Source organism: Suncus etruscus, chromosome 3, assembly GCF_024139225.1.
Source record: "Suncus etruscus isolate mSunEtr1 chromosome 3, mSunEtr1.pri.cur, whole genome shotgun sequence".
NCBI lineage: Eukaryota > Metazoa > Chordata > Mammalia > Eulipotyphla > Soricidae > Suncus > Suncus etruscus.
The window spans coordinates 56,950,466-56,963,247 of record NC_064850.1 but is presented as its reverse complement, the minus strand read 5'-3'; positions in this window follow the sequence as shown (position 1 = coordinate 56,963,247).

Here is a 12,782-nt window from a genome sequence, read left to right as displayed (position 1 = left end):
GCTGTGAATGGAAGTCAGTGTTTCTTTAGTTATCCTACTTTTCTATGAAGATTTCTAATTCATTTGAGCATCAGTTCCCCATTTTTCCAAAGCCAGTCTTGAACTCTACCACCATTAGTGTACCAAGTGCAAGTTGATGTATGCTTTTTCTCTTTATTTAAGTCTACATTCTTCATTGCACTGTGCTCTCTACCCCTAAGTTTAAGTAGTGTTGGTTTCTCTTACTGTGTTCTCCAATAGATGATGACCTCTGCTCTCCCCCCACATGCACACTAATTCCTCCTGCTGATGTGTCAGATAATTTTATTCTAACTAGTCTGTGGCTTTATATTTATGTATTTTATGAGTAATAATTTTATTTTACTGTTTAAGTATATGTTTCAATTCAGTATCATATTTTGGCTATTGATCTAGTTTTAAATGATTATATTATTATTGGGTTTTATTTTTTTAGGGCCACTTATGATAATACTGAGAACTTACTCCAGACTCTGTGCTCAGGAATTACTCCTGGTCTTTCCTGGTAGGACTCAAGAAACCATATATGGTGCTTAGGATCAAACGTAGGTTGATTCTGTGCAAAGTAAGTTACATATTCACTGTTTTGTCTCTCAAGCCATGTTGATCTTTAATTGTACATTTTACACAAGAATTACTTTTCACTGTAAAATCATATACTGTCAGCTTATTGTTCAGATGCTTCAGTCTTTCTAGTATGGGAGCTGATTTTTGAAGACTTGTTTTCAAAAATTTGAAAATCATTTGTGTTTTCTGTACCACTTCAGAACTGTTGATTCTTAAAACTCAAGTAATTATGCAATAATTATTAAACACATAGAGATGTAAGTTTTATTTTTAACATTGACCAAGAAGAGTGCATGCATGTATCAGGTCTCATGGTTATATTTCTGTTAATTACAGAATAAGAAAATATTCTTAACTTATACTTTTTCAGTTTTAGATTTAGAAATTAATTGAATTTAATAATTATGTAGTTTTATTTTATTTTTCTGAGTTTTTACTCCTAGTGAAAAACATTGAAGAGCCAATTTTAATAAGTAACATATCTGAAGAGACAGAAATTGAAAATATTCCTTAAGTGGATGCATATCTCTATATGATACATAAAATGTTTTATTAATGTTATATGTAATGATATTAATAAATACATGTATATTATATAAATTGCATGTAATGTTTATATAAACATACATGTATATTCAAGTTAAAAATTATTCAGAGTCTCTAGATAATGATAACTTTTGCTCTTCCTTGATTTTATTTATTTTATTTTATTTATTTTTTTTAATTTTTATTGTGACCATTGTGCATTACAAATCTTTCACTGCATCATTTATGGTACATAGTGACAATGAATGAGGGGCATTCCCACCACCAGTGCTGACCTCCCTCCGTCCCTATTCCCAGCATGCATCCCATATCTCCCTCCTCTACCCCCCAGTATGCCAGTGCAACTGGTCTCCACTTTACAGTTTGTTGTAGATTGAGCATCCATTCCACCGTCATTGGAGATAAAAAGGATAAGAAAAAGGGGAGAAAAAAATTTGGTGACAACTACCAAAAAAAGAAAGGAGAAAAGAAAAAAAAGAAAAATGGAGAAAAAAGAAAAAAGTGGACCCAGCAAATAAAAATAAAAATAAATCTCTAAATAATAACAACACATGTGAAAAAGAAAGAGAAAAGTGAAAGAACAAAGAGAAGGAAAATAAAGTAAAAAACTAACAAATCAAAACAAAACAAGAAAAAGTATGGGTGCTGGGGTGATGGGGTTTGGTCTTCCCCCACTTTTTTTTTTCTCTTTGCATAGGCACAGTAAGCATTGGGGAAGAAAGGGAATTCCCGTGGCCTAAGAGATTCAGGGTTTCTCCATCCTTGAAGCCTACCATCATGGGATCAACTCCTGGCTCCATATATACTCATTACCCCATCTCAAAGGCTTTTTTGTGATGCCAGGAAAGTTTCCTTTCGGTTGTGTGTGAGAAATTCAAGCCATTGTAGCTAGCGATCTTGGTATTTGCGCAGGTTATAGGTCAGGTTCTAGGATAGAGTCTCTAGGTTCTAGAGGTTCCTATCCATCGTTGATGTGGTGCTCAGTCTTCTGGAACACTTGCTCCCTGATTTCGTTAAGTCCCTAGGCTGAAGCCTAGGATATTATGGATCCAAAGGTTCTGCTCAGTCTCTGTTGTCCAAGTTGGACCTCTGCAATAACACATCTTGTTGTTGTTGTTGTTTTATTTTTTATGTGTCCTGGACTTCAGCCTAGGGTAGGGTTTTCCTTATTAGTCCCAAGGTAGGCTCTGTTCAGTCACAGTTGTCAAAGTCAGTTTTCTGTTGTTGGTGCTCTTATTTTTCACAGTTCAAAGGACGATAGCTCTTCTGATTTCCATTTAGTGTTAGGTGATGTAATAGGACAGCCTGCTCTTAGGTCAAGTTTTCCTTTCCTCGTTGTCATATCAAAAACTGGCACAAGTTGGTGCCAGAGTAGTGTTATAAATCGCCCAATGGAGCTTAGTTCCTGGTGGTGTTGCCCAGAGCTGTATCATTTTTACGTTGGGGATCTGGGGTTTCAGATTAGACTAACACTGTCCAATCTCCTGGGGACTGGTTGCATCCACATGACACATGTTCAGGATGGGAGGAACCCTTCTGCTGTAAAAAGTGAGTTCTTATCTCTAGAAGATAAGATCTTGTTTCTATGTCTATGGTTTCCCCTTTTTTTACTGTGCCCATACAAAAACATATGATGTCATACTGTGTTGCTGGTGCTATTCTGGGTAAGGATGACAGGCTGCACACACAGTCTCTGTCGTCTGGTTTTGTTCTGAGCTTTTATCCCAGTCAAGGCATTTTGTACCAAGCAGCACCGAAAATGGTAAGGATAGAGAAAAAATGCATATATTAAAATGGAACATTTTATTTATTTTAATTATTTATTTATTATTTGGGGGGCATACCCTGTGACAGTCAGGAATTACTCCTGGCTATGCACTCAGAAATCATTCCTGGCTTGAGGGACCATATGGGATGCCAGAGATCTAACCACAGTCCATCTTGGATCAGCTGTGTGCAAGACAAATACCCTACCATTGTGCCATTGCTCCAGCCCCTCTTCCCTGATTTTAAACAATAAACATTAGGCCTACTTTGGTGAAAATTACTTCTAGTTGATTTGAACCAGTTAGGGCTCAAGGTTTGGCATTTCTAATCAATGTTTAGTACCATAGTTTATTTACTCTTTGTAAAAGACTGCTTCTAGCAAAAAAAAAAATTCTATAAAATAATCTATAGATTTGTTGAACAATACATAATGTTTTAAAAGCAAATCAAATGTTTGAGTAGATTTATATAAATTCAACACTTAAATCTCTTTAAGAGCTATTGGCTTTTAATAATAGAATATTGCATGATTTTGTACAAAGATCTTGATTATATATTATGCAAACACTGCTTTGTAGATTTTATTTTAAAATATATTTTTTCTAAATACTGTTTCTTTGTCTTTTCTGTTTACAATCCACAAAGAATTTTTTTTTTTTAATTTGTCATCATTGGAGCTAGTGCATTAGCATAGCAGGCAGGGTGTTGGCTTCGCATATGGCCAACCCGGGTTTGAGCCTGCCAGGAATGTGGCCCACTCCCCTCCTAAAATTTGTCATCATTGTTTTTTATTCACTAAATACAAGATATTCGAAACAAAATAGAACAAGAATAGTAATTCAATGGTTCCATGCACAAAATTTTTTTGCTTTTGTAGATAGTTAAAAAGAAGGAACATAAATTTAAATTTCTATAAAATAATTTCAAGAAAATATAATATGTCTACATTACAAAACTAAACACATTTATTTTTAAGAGTCTTAAACAGATCCAGCTGTTGACTCTATCTAATATTTGAACATCATTATTAACACAATCAATTATTTAAATATTACAACTTATTTTCTTAAGTACACAAAAGATTCGAAAGAGTATCGAACCCAGGAAACCAAATCATGCATATAAAGAACTGATATCATCAAAATACTTATTTACAAAAGTACAAGTAAATTAAGTGATGTGAGCTATCTAGTAATAAAGTCATTACCTAAGGTAAAGCATGTTGATTAAATAATTTTTTCTCAGAGATATTCATAGCTTGCTTTAATTGATGTAAGTCAGAAATACTCACCAGGTAAACAATAACATGATTATACTTAAGTTTTCACCATGAAACACCCAAGTCTTATTTTTGAATCTTAAACAAAATAAGGAGAAATTTTGTGTCATTTTATAAGCAATGCCATGTAAACTTGTTATTTTTCCACCTTTTGTTGTAGTTGGGAGCACACCAATATTAGTCCTTATATTACTAGAATGAATTTTGCATATGTATTTAATACTTAAATACACATTATAAGTAGTACTATAGATATTATGTAAAAATCCCTTGCAATGGCATGACTGAAGTAAATAGGGATCACTTATATTCATTTTTTGATTCTTTCCCATTAAAATAGAATGACAAATCTGACAAAACTATAAAAAGAATGTACAGCAAGTAACTCTTTATTCATATAATAATTGATTACTGCCATGACAGCATCACACCTTTTCCACATAGTTGTAAAAAGAGTTCACTTTAAATTAATTGGTATCACCATGAAATAAATTACATGACTGTGCAGTTGGGAAGCAAATCAGGTTCATATTAGATATAATTGGGGTGAAAGTGTTATATGGGACAGTGTGGGTGAAAGTTAGAGATAGAATTTTTGCATAGGAAATATATGCTTGAAGCTTAGTGATTCTGAGACCCAATTCTGTGTAGCTGCTTTTAAAGGAAATTTTATTTTAGAATGGTCTCTTTCATTTTCAATAATATTCATGTTCATTTCTTCTATTAAAAACTAGTTCATATAATGCAAAAATTAGCTGATCAGCTTTATTTAGACAAAAAGATTAATTACATCAAAGTTTAAGTCCAGAATAATTGACTAAAACTTCTCTTAAAGTCTCAGGAAAGAAATCAAAATTAATCTTCAACTTATAGATCAAAATTTCCATACTAAAAAAATTTCCATACTATTTAAAAGGCCAAAATGATACAAGGTTTATTAGAAAATATATTGAAGATAACTGAATTTTCTCTGCCATTATGCCAATTTGTGCTCTCATCATACTGGGCAGCTATCGAGATAGTATAAATTGGTAAGGTGCTGTACGAGAATACAGATGACCTGGGTTTGAGCCTAGGCACCTTTGTTCCCTACTTCGTTCACTCAGTGTGATCCTTGAACACAGACACAGAAGTAAGCACCGAGTACAGCCAGTTGTGGCCCATAACCCCCCCCAATACTATGAATATACATACATTACTTATATATCCTACAAAATCAAACAACTCTAAAAAGATACAAGGTGAATAGAATTACTTTAACAGACTTAGAACTTTTGGGAAGATACTTTAAGACTAGCTTTTGTTTGTGACACCAAATAATTTGAGGTGGATTTTTTTTTTTTTTGCCTGTTTGGGGCCCACCCCAGTGATGCTCAGGGCTTATTCCTAGCTATGCACTCAGAAATCACTCCTGGCTTGGGGGACCATATGGGATGCCGGGGGATAGAACTGCAGTTAGTGCGTGCAAAGCAAATGCTTTACTGCTTGTGCCACTGCTCCAGTCCTTGATTTGAGATTTTTATAATAATAATATTTTTAAATCTACTGTCTATATTTTCTTGATTCTATTTCAAGTTAAAGTGAGTATCTTCTAAGAATATAGGAAACTAGAGAGATGAGGGCTGGTAGGTGCAGCTCATGACATGAAGCTCATCACATAGAGTGATGAGTGCAGCTGGAGAGATGACTACACTGAAAACTATCATAACAATGTGAATGAATGAGGGAAGTAGAAAGCCTGTCTTGAGTACAGGTGTGGGGGGTGGGGAGGAGGGAGATCTGGGAAATTGGTGGTGGGAATGTTGCACTGGTGAAGGGGGGTGTTCTTTACATGACTGTAATCATACAACTATAATCATATTTGTAATTACGGTGTTTAAATAAAGATAATTATAAAAAAAGAATATAGGAAACTATGTTATGAAAATTTAAATAATAATTATTATTGTTAATGTTTAACTATCAGCATTTAAGTAAGTTGTAAAGAATTTTAGATCAATTTGTGATCTTAACTCTACAACAGACCACAAGAGAAGCTAAGATTCTTTTAGAAAGACATCATTTAATTACTTTAGGTTTAATGTAATGAAGGAAAGGCCAACAAATTGCATTAAAATAAACTCTGTAGGAACAGTAAGAAAATGAAAAAAAGCTGTGTGTGAAAAACTTAAAAACTTGAAGTCATATCCATATTTTGATTCTATCTATATTCATGCCTATATCAATCTTGTAATCGTATTGTTTTACTTCGTTTTTAATATAAGCACATCATTTCTACCAATTGATATAAATATTGTTACAAAATGGTATAACAAACTTATATTTGAATGCATTATCTTAATGTTAATATTCTTACTCATGTTTTGCTGTCATCCTTTTTCACTTAAAAACCCTATCCATGAGCATTGCAGGGAAAAGTAAAGAAGGTGAAGGGTGGCAAAAGCTGGCTCCCTGTGTGTGACACCAGGCGGGGAAAATCCGCGAAAGTACACCGGCCCAGTGGGGCTCAGCTGTGAAAGACTGTGAGTGTGACCTGTCTATGTCTGTCTACTGTCCTCTTGCGTGAAACTCTTGCGAGTGGGGCAAAAAGAGGCTCAGAGGAGCACGGCCGCTCCGCTTCGCTACGCGGCCGTGCACTCTTTCTAAGGAAAGAACTCCATTGCAACAAGAAGGAAAAATCACACTAAGAACGGCGCTATATCACAGAAGCAAACATTTCTCTCTGGACTGTCTTCTCTGTTGCATGCTCGGGCCTAAGATTTGACCCAGTGTGAGGCTTCATCCACGGAGGACTCCCCTCCCTTAGAGGCAAGTCAGCCCATCCAGAAAGGGAGGAGCCAGAGGAGTGTGCTGCCTACATCATATAGACAATGAATACCACCACAACACGTAGAAAAACCCACAATACAAGTGTGACAATGGGGAAACAACGCAGGCCAGCATCAGACATAGAGAATGAAGATGACAATTCTGAGGACCAGATAATGACTGAACAACTAATCAACCTCTCAGATAAGGACTTTAGACTAGCAATATGGAAGGTGCTCAACAGACTCCAAGAAACCATGGATCGAGTTGAACAGAACACTAATAAGAACCAAGAAAATATGAAGGCAGAAATGACAAAACTCCAAACTGAAATAACATGTCAACTAACAGGACTGAAAAAGTCAGTAAACGAAGTGAATGACAAAATGGATAAGCTCTGGGACAGGGTATCAGAAGCTGAGAATAGACTTGGTGCTGTGGAAGATGAGATACATAACAATTCCATACAGCAGGAGAGATTGGACAAAAAACTTAAAGCAAATGAGCAGACAATGGAAAAATTAGTCAAAGAATGGGAACAGACGAAAATAGAAGTCTATGATAAGATCAACAGAAACAACTTAAGAATCATTGGAGTCCCAGAGACCCAGGAAGAAAATTTCCAGGAAGAATCAATGGTCAAGAACATCATTAAAGAGAAACTCCCAGAGCTAAAGAATATATGTGATCAAATCCTGCATGCCTGAAGAGTACCAACCAAAAGAGACCCCAGAAAAACCACCCCAAGACACATCCTAGTCACAATGACAAATCCCACAGATAGAGACAGAATTCTGAAAACAGCAAGATCAAAAGGGGAAATCATGTTCAAGCAAGCTTCCCTGAGATTTACAGCAGACCTGTCACCAGAAACGCTCAATGCCAGAAAGCAGTGGTGGGATATTGTGACAAGACTGAATGAAATGAATGCTTCACCCAGAATACTATACCCAGCAAAACTCACTTTCCGGTTTGATGGAAGAATACATGGTTTCACAGACAAAAAACAGCTCAGAAACTTCACAGACACAAAACCAGTCTTAAGAGAAAAACTGAAAGACCTAATCTAAGACAAGACTACCCAAAAGACACACCAAATTTTGAAATAAAGATGGCGTTAAATCCCAGGACAATTCTTTCTCTCAACGTCAATGGACTAAATGCACCAGTTAAGAGACACAGAGTGGCTAAATGGATCAAAAAACTCAATCCAACCTTCTGCTGCCTACAAGAAACGCACCTGAATAGTCAGAACAAACATAGACTCAAAATAAAAGGCTGGAGAAAAGTTATCCAAGCAAACAACACCCATAAAAAAGCTGGAGTGGCCATACTAATATCAGATAATGCAAACTTTATACTCAGGAAGGTTGTAAGGGACAAAGATGGACATTTTATATTAATCAAGGGGTACGTAGAGCAGGAAGAATTCACTCTCCTAAACATATATGCACCGAATGAGGGGCCAGCAAAATATTTAATACAACTGTTGACAAATCTGAAAAATAATATCAACAACAACACAATAATTGTGGGGGACCTTAACACGGCTTTGTCAACACTGGACAGGTCAACCAGACTGAAACCCAACAAGAATATACTAGACCTGAGGAGAGAAATGGAAGAAAGAGGCCTAGTGGATATATATAGGACACTCCATCCCCAGAAACCTGGATACACATTCTTCTCCAATGTACATGGGACATTCTCCAGGATAGACTACATGCTGGCACATAAAACATACCTCCATAAGATCAAGAGGATAGAAATTTTGCAGACTACCTTCGCTGACCACAAGGCTCTGAAATTATTTGTGAACTCCAAAGGGACTCAGAAGAAACACTTTAACACCTGGAAGTTAAACAGCCTCATGCTCAATAACCAGTGGGTCCGAGATGAAATCAAGGAGGAAATAAAAAGGTTCCTGGAAACAAATGACAATAAAGACACAAACTCTCAGAACTTATGGGACACAGCAAAAGCAGTACTGAGAGGAAAATTTATAGCTTTGCAAGCACACATCAGGAAGGAAGAAGGAGCTTACCTGAGTAGCTTAATGACACAGCTAATAGAACTAGAAAATGCTCAACAAAAGGACCCAAGAATAGGAAGACAGAAGGAAATAACAAAGCTGAGAGCAGAAATCAACGAAGTGGAAACTCAAAAAACAATCCGAAAGATCAACGAAAGCAGAAGTTGGTTCTTTGAAAAAATAAACAAGATTGATAGACCACTGGCAAACCTAACAAAGAAAGAGAGAGAGAGAAACTTGATAACTCGTATCAGGAATGAAAAAGGAGAGATCACTACTGATGTGACAGAGATTCAAAGGGTAATCAGAAACTACTTTGAAAAACTCTATGCCACTAAAAATGAGAACCTGGAAGAAATGGATAAATTCTTGGACTCTTATAATCTTCCACGGTTGAAGGAAGAGGATGTAGCATATCTAAACACCCCCATCACCATTGATGAAATTAAAACAGTAATCAAATGTCTGCCGAAAAACAAAAGCCCAGGTCCAGATGGATTCACTAATGAATTCTATCAAACTTTCCAAGAGGAACTACTGCCAATCTTGGCAAGACTCTTTCATGAAATTGAACAAACAGAAACACTTCCAAATAGCTTTTATGAAGCCAACATCACCTTGATACCTAAACCAGACAGAGACGCTACCAAAAAAGAAAATTACAGACCAATATCACTGATGAATGCAGATGCAAAGATCCTCAACAAAATCCTGGCAAATAGGATTCAATGCCTCGTTAAGAAGATCATCCACTACGATCAAGTAGGTTTCATCCCAGGAATGCAAGGCTGGTTTAACATCCGTAAATCTATCAACATAATACACAACATCAATAACAAGAAAAATAAAAACCACATGATCATATCAATAGATGCAGAGAAAGCATTTGATAAGGTCCAACACCCATTCTTGATCAAAACTCTCAGCAAGATGGGAATGGAGGGAACCTTTCTCAATATAGTGAAGGCCATCTACCACAAGCCAGTGGCAAATATTATCCTCAATGGAGAAAAACTGAAAGCCTTCCCTCTAAATTCTGGCACAAGACAAGGCTGTCCTCTCTCACCACTCCTATTCAACATAGCACTGGAAGTACTTGCTATAGCGATTAGGCAAGAAAAGGATATCAAGGGAATCCAGATAGGAAAGGAAGAAGTCAAGCTCTCACTGTTTGCAGATGACATGATACTCTACTTAGAAAACCCTAAAGACTCTATCAAAAAGCTTCTAGAAACAATAGACTCATATAGCAAGGTGGCAGGCTACAAAATTAACACACAAAAATCAATGGCCTTTCTATATACCAATAGTAATAAGGATGAAATGGACATTAAGAAAACAACCCCATTCACAATAGTACCACACAAAGTCAAATATCTTGGAATCAACTTGACTAAATATGTGAAGGACCTATACAAAGAAAACTATAAAACTCTGCTCCAAGAAATAAGAGAGGACACACGGAAATGGAAACACATACCCTGCTCATGGATTGGCAGGATTAACATCATCAAAATGTCAATACTCCCCAAGGCATTATACAGATTTAATGCCATCCCTCTAAAGATACCCATGACATTCTTCAAAGAAGTGGATCAGACACTCTTGAAATTCATTTGGAACAATAAACACCCTCGAATAGCTAAAGCAATCATTGGGAAAAAGAATATGGGAGGAATTACTTTTCCCAACTTTAAACTGTACTACAAAGCAACAGTTATCAAAACAGCATGGTATTGGAATAAGGATAGGTCCTCAGATCAGTGGAATAGGCTTGAATACTCAGAAAATGTTCCCCAGAGATACAACCATCTAATTTTTGATAAAGGAGCAGGAAATCCTAAATGGAGCAGGGAAAGCCTCTTCAACAAGTGGTGTTGGCACAATTGGATAGCCACTTGCAAAAAATTAAACTTAGACCCCCAGCTAACATCATGTACAAAGGTAAAATCCAAATGGATTAAAGACCTCGATATCAGCCCCAAAACCATAAGATATATAGAACAGCACATAGGCAAAACACTCCAGGACATTACAGGCATCTTCAAGGAGGAAACTGCACTCTCCAAGCAAGTGAAAGCAGAGATTAACAGATGGGAATATATTAAGCTGAGAAGCTTCTGCACCTCAAAGGAAATAGTGCCCAGGATACAAGAGCCACCCACTGAGTGGGAGAAACTATTCACCCAATACCCATCAGATAAGGGGCTAATCTCCAAAATATACAAGGCACTGACAGAACTTTACAAGAAAAAAACATCTAACCCCATCAAAAAATGGGGAGAAGAAATGAACAGACACTTTGACAAAGAAGAAATACGCATGGCCAAAAGACACATGAAAAAATGTTCCACATCACTAATCATCAGGGAGATGCAAATCAAAACAACGATGAGATACCACCTCACACCCCAGAGAATGGCACACATCACAAAGAATGAGAATAAACAGTGTTGGCGGGGATGTGGAGAGAAAGGAACTCTTATCCACTGCTGGTGGGAATGCTGTCTAGTTCAACCTTTATGGAAAGCGATATGGAGATTCCTCCAAAAACTGGAAATCGAGCTCCCATACGATCCAGCTATACCACTCCTAGGAATATACCCTAGGAACACAAAAATACAATACAAAAACCCCTTCCTTACACCTATATTCATTGCAGCTCTATTTACCATAGCAAGACTCTGGAAACAACCAAGATGCCCTTCAACAGACGAATAGCTAAAGAAACTGTGGTACATATACACAATGGAATATTATGCAGCTGTCAGGAGAGATGAAGTCATGAAATTTTCCTATACATGGATGTACATGGAATCTATTATGCTGAGTGAAATAAGTCAGAGAGAGAGAGAAAAACGCAGAATGGTCTCACTCATCTATGGGTTTTAAGAAAAATGAAAGACACCCTTGTAATAATAATTTTCAGACACAAAAGAGAAAAGAGCTGGAAGTTCCAGCTCACCTCAGGAAGCTCACCACAAAGAGTGATGAGTTTAGTTAGAGAAATAACTACATTTTGAACTGTCCTAATATTGAGAATGTATGAGGGAAATGTAGAGCCTGTTTAGGGTACAGGCGGGGGTTGGGGGGGAGGAGGGAGATTTGGGACTTGGGTGATGGGAATGTTGCACTGGTGATGGGTGGTTTTCCTTTTATGACTGAAACCCAAACACAATCATGTATGTAATCAAGGTGTTTAAATAAAAAAAAACCCTATCCATGAAATCATTCATCAATGATAAATGATGAACAACATAGCATATGGAAGGAAACCAATTTAAATGTGAAATGTAGACATCTGGTATTTTACTAAAAATCTTCACTTCCAAATATTCCTCAAACTTGAAATTGTTTTTATTTACCAAAGCCACAGTTTCTTCTACCTATTCTATTAAGTTAAAGAGCCTAGAATAGGGGTCCTTAAATTTTTTAAACAGGAGGTCAGTTCACTGTCCTTTAGAACATTGGAGGGCTGGACTATAGTTTAAAAATAACTATGCATATTGCATATATCTTATTTTGAAGTCAAAAAGTGGGATCAAATACAATATTTAAAATGAAGAACAAGGAAAATTAAATCAAAAAATTTACCAGGACTTCAATAGGAACCATGGACCTGCTTTTGGTGGGCAGTTTGATGACCCCTGCATAGAATGACAACTTGGACTGAGGAATGAGTTGATGGATAGATCTTACTATAATGGATATTTGGTAGGAATCTCTGAAACATTCAATATTTTCATCCTTTGGCACCTATAATAT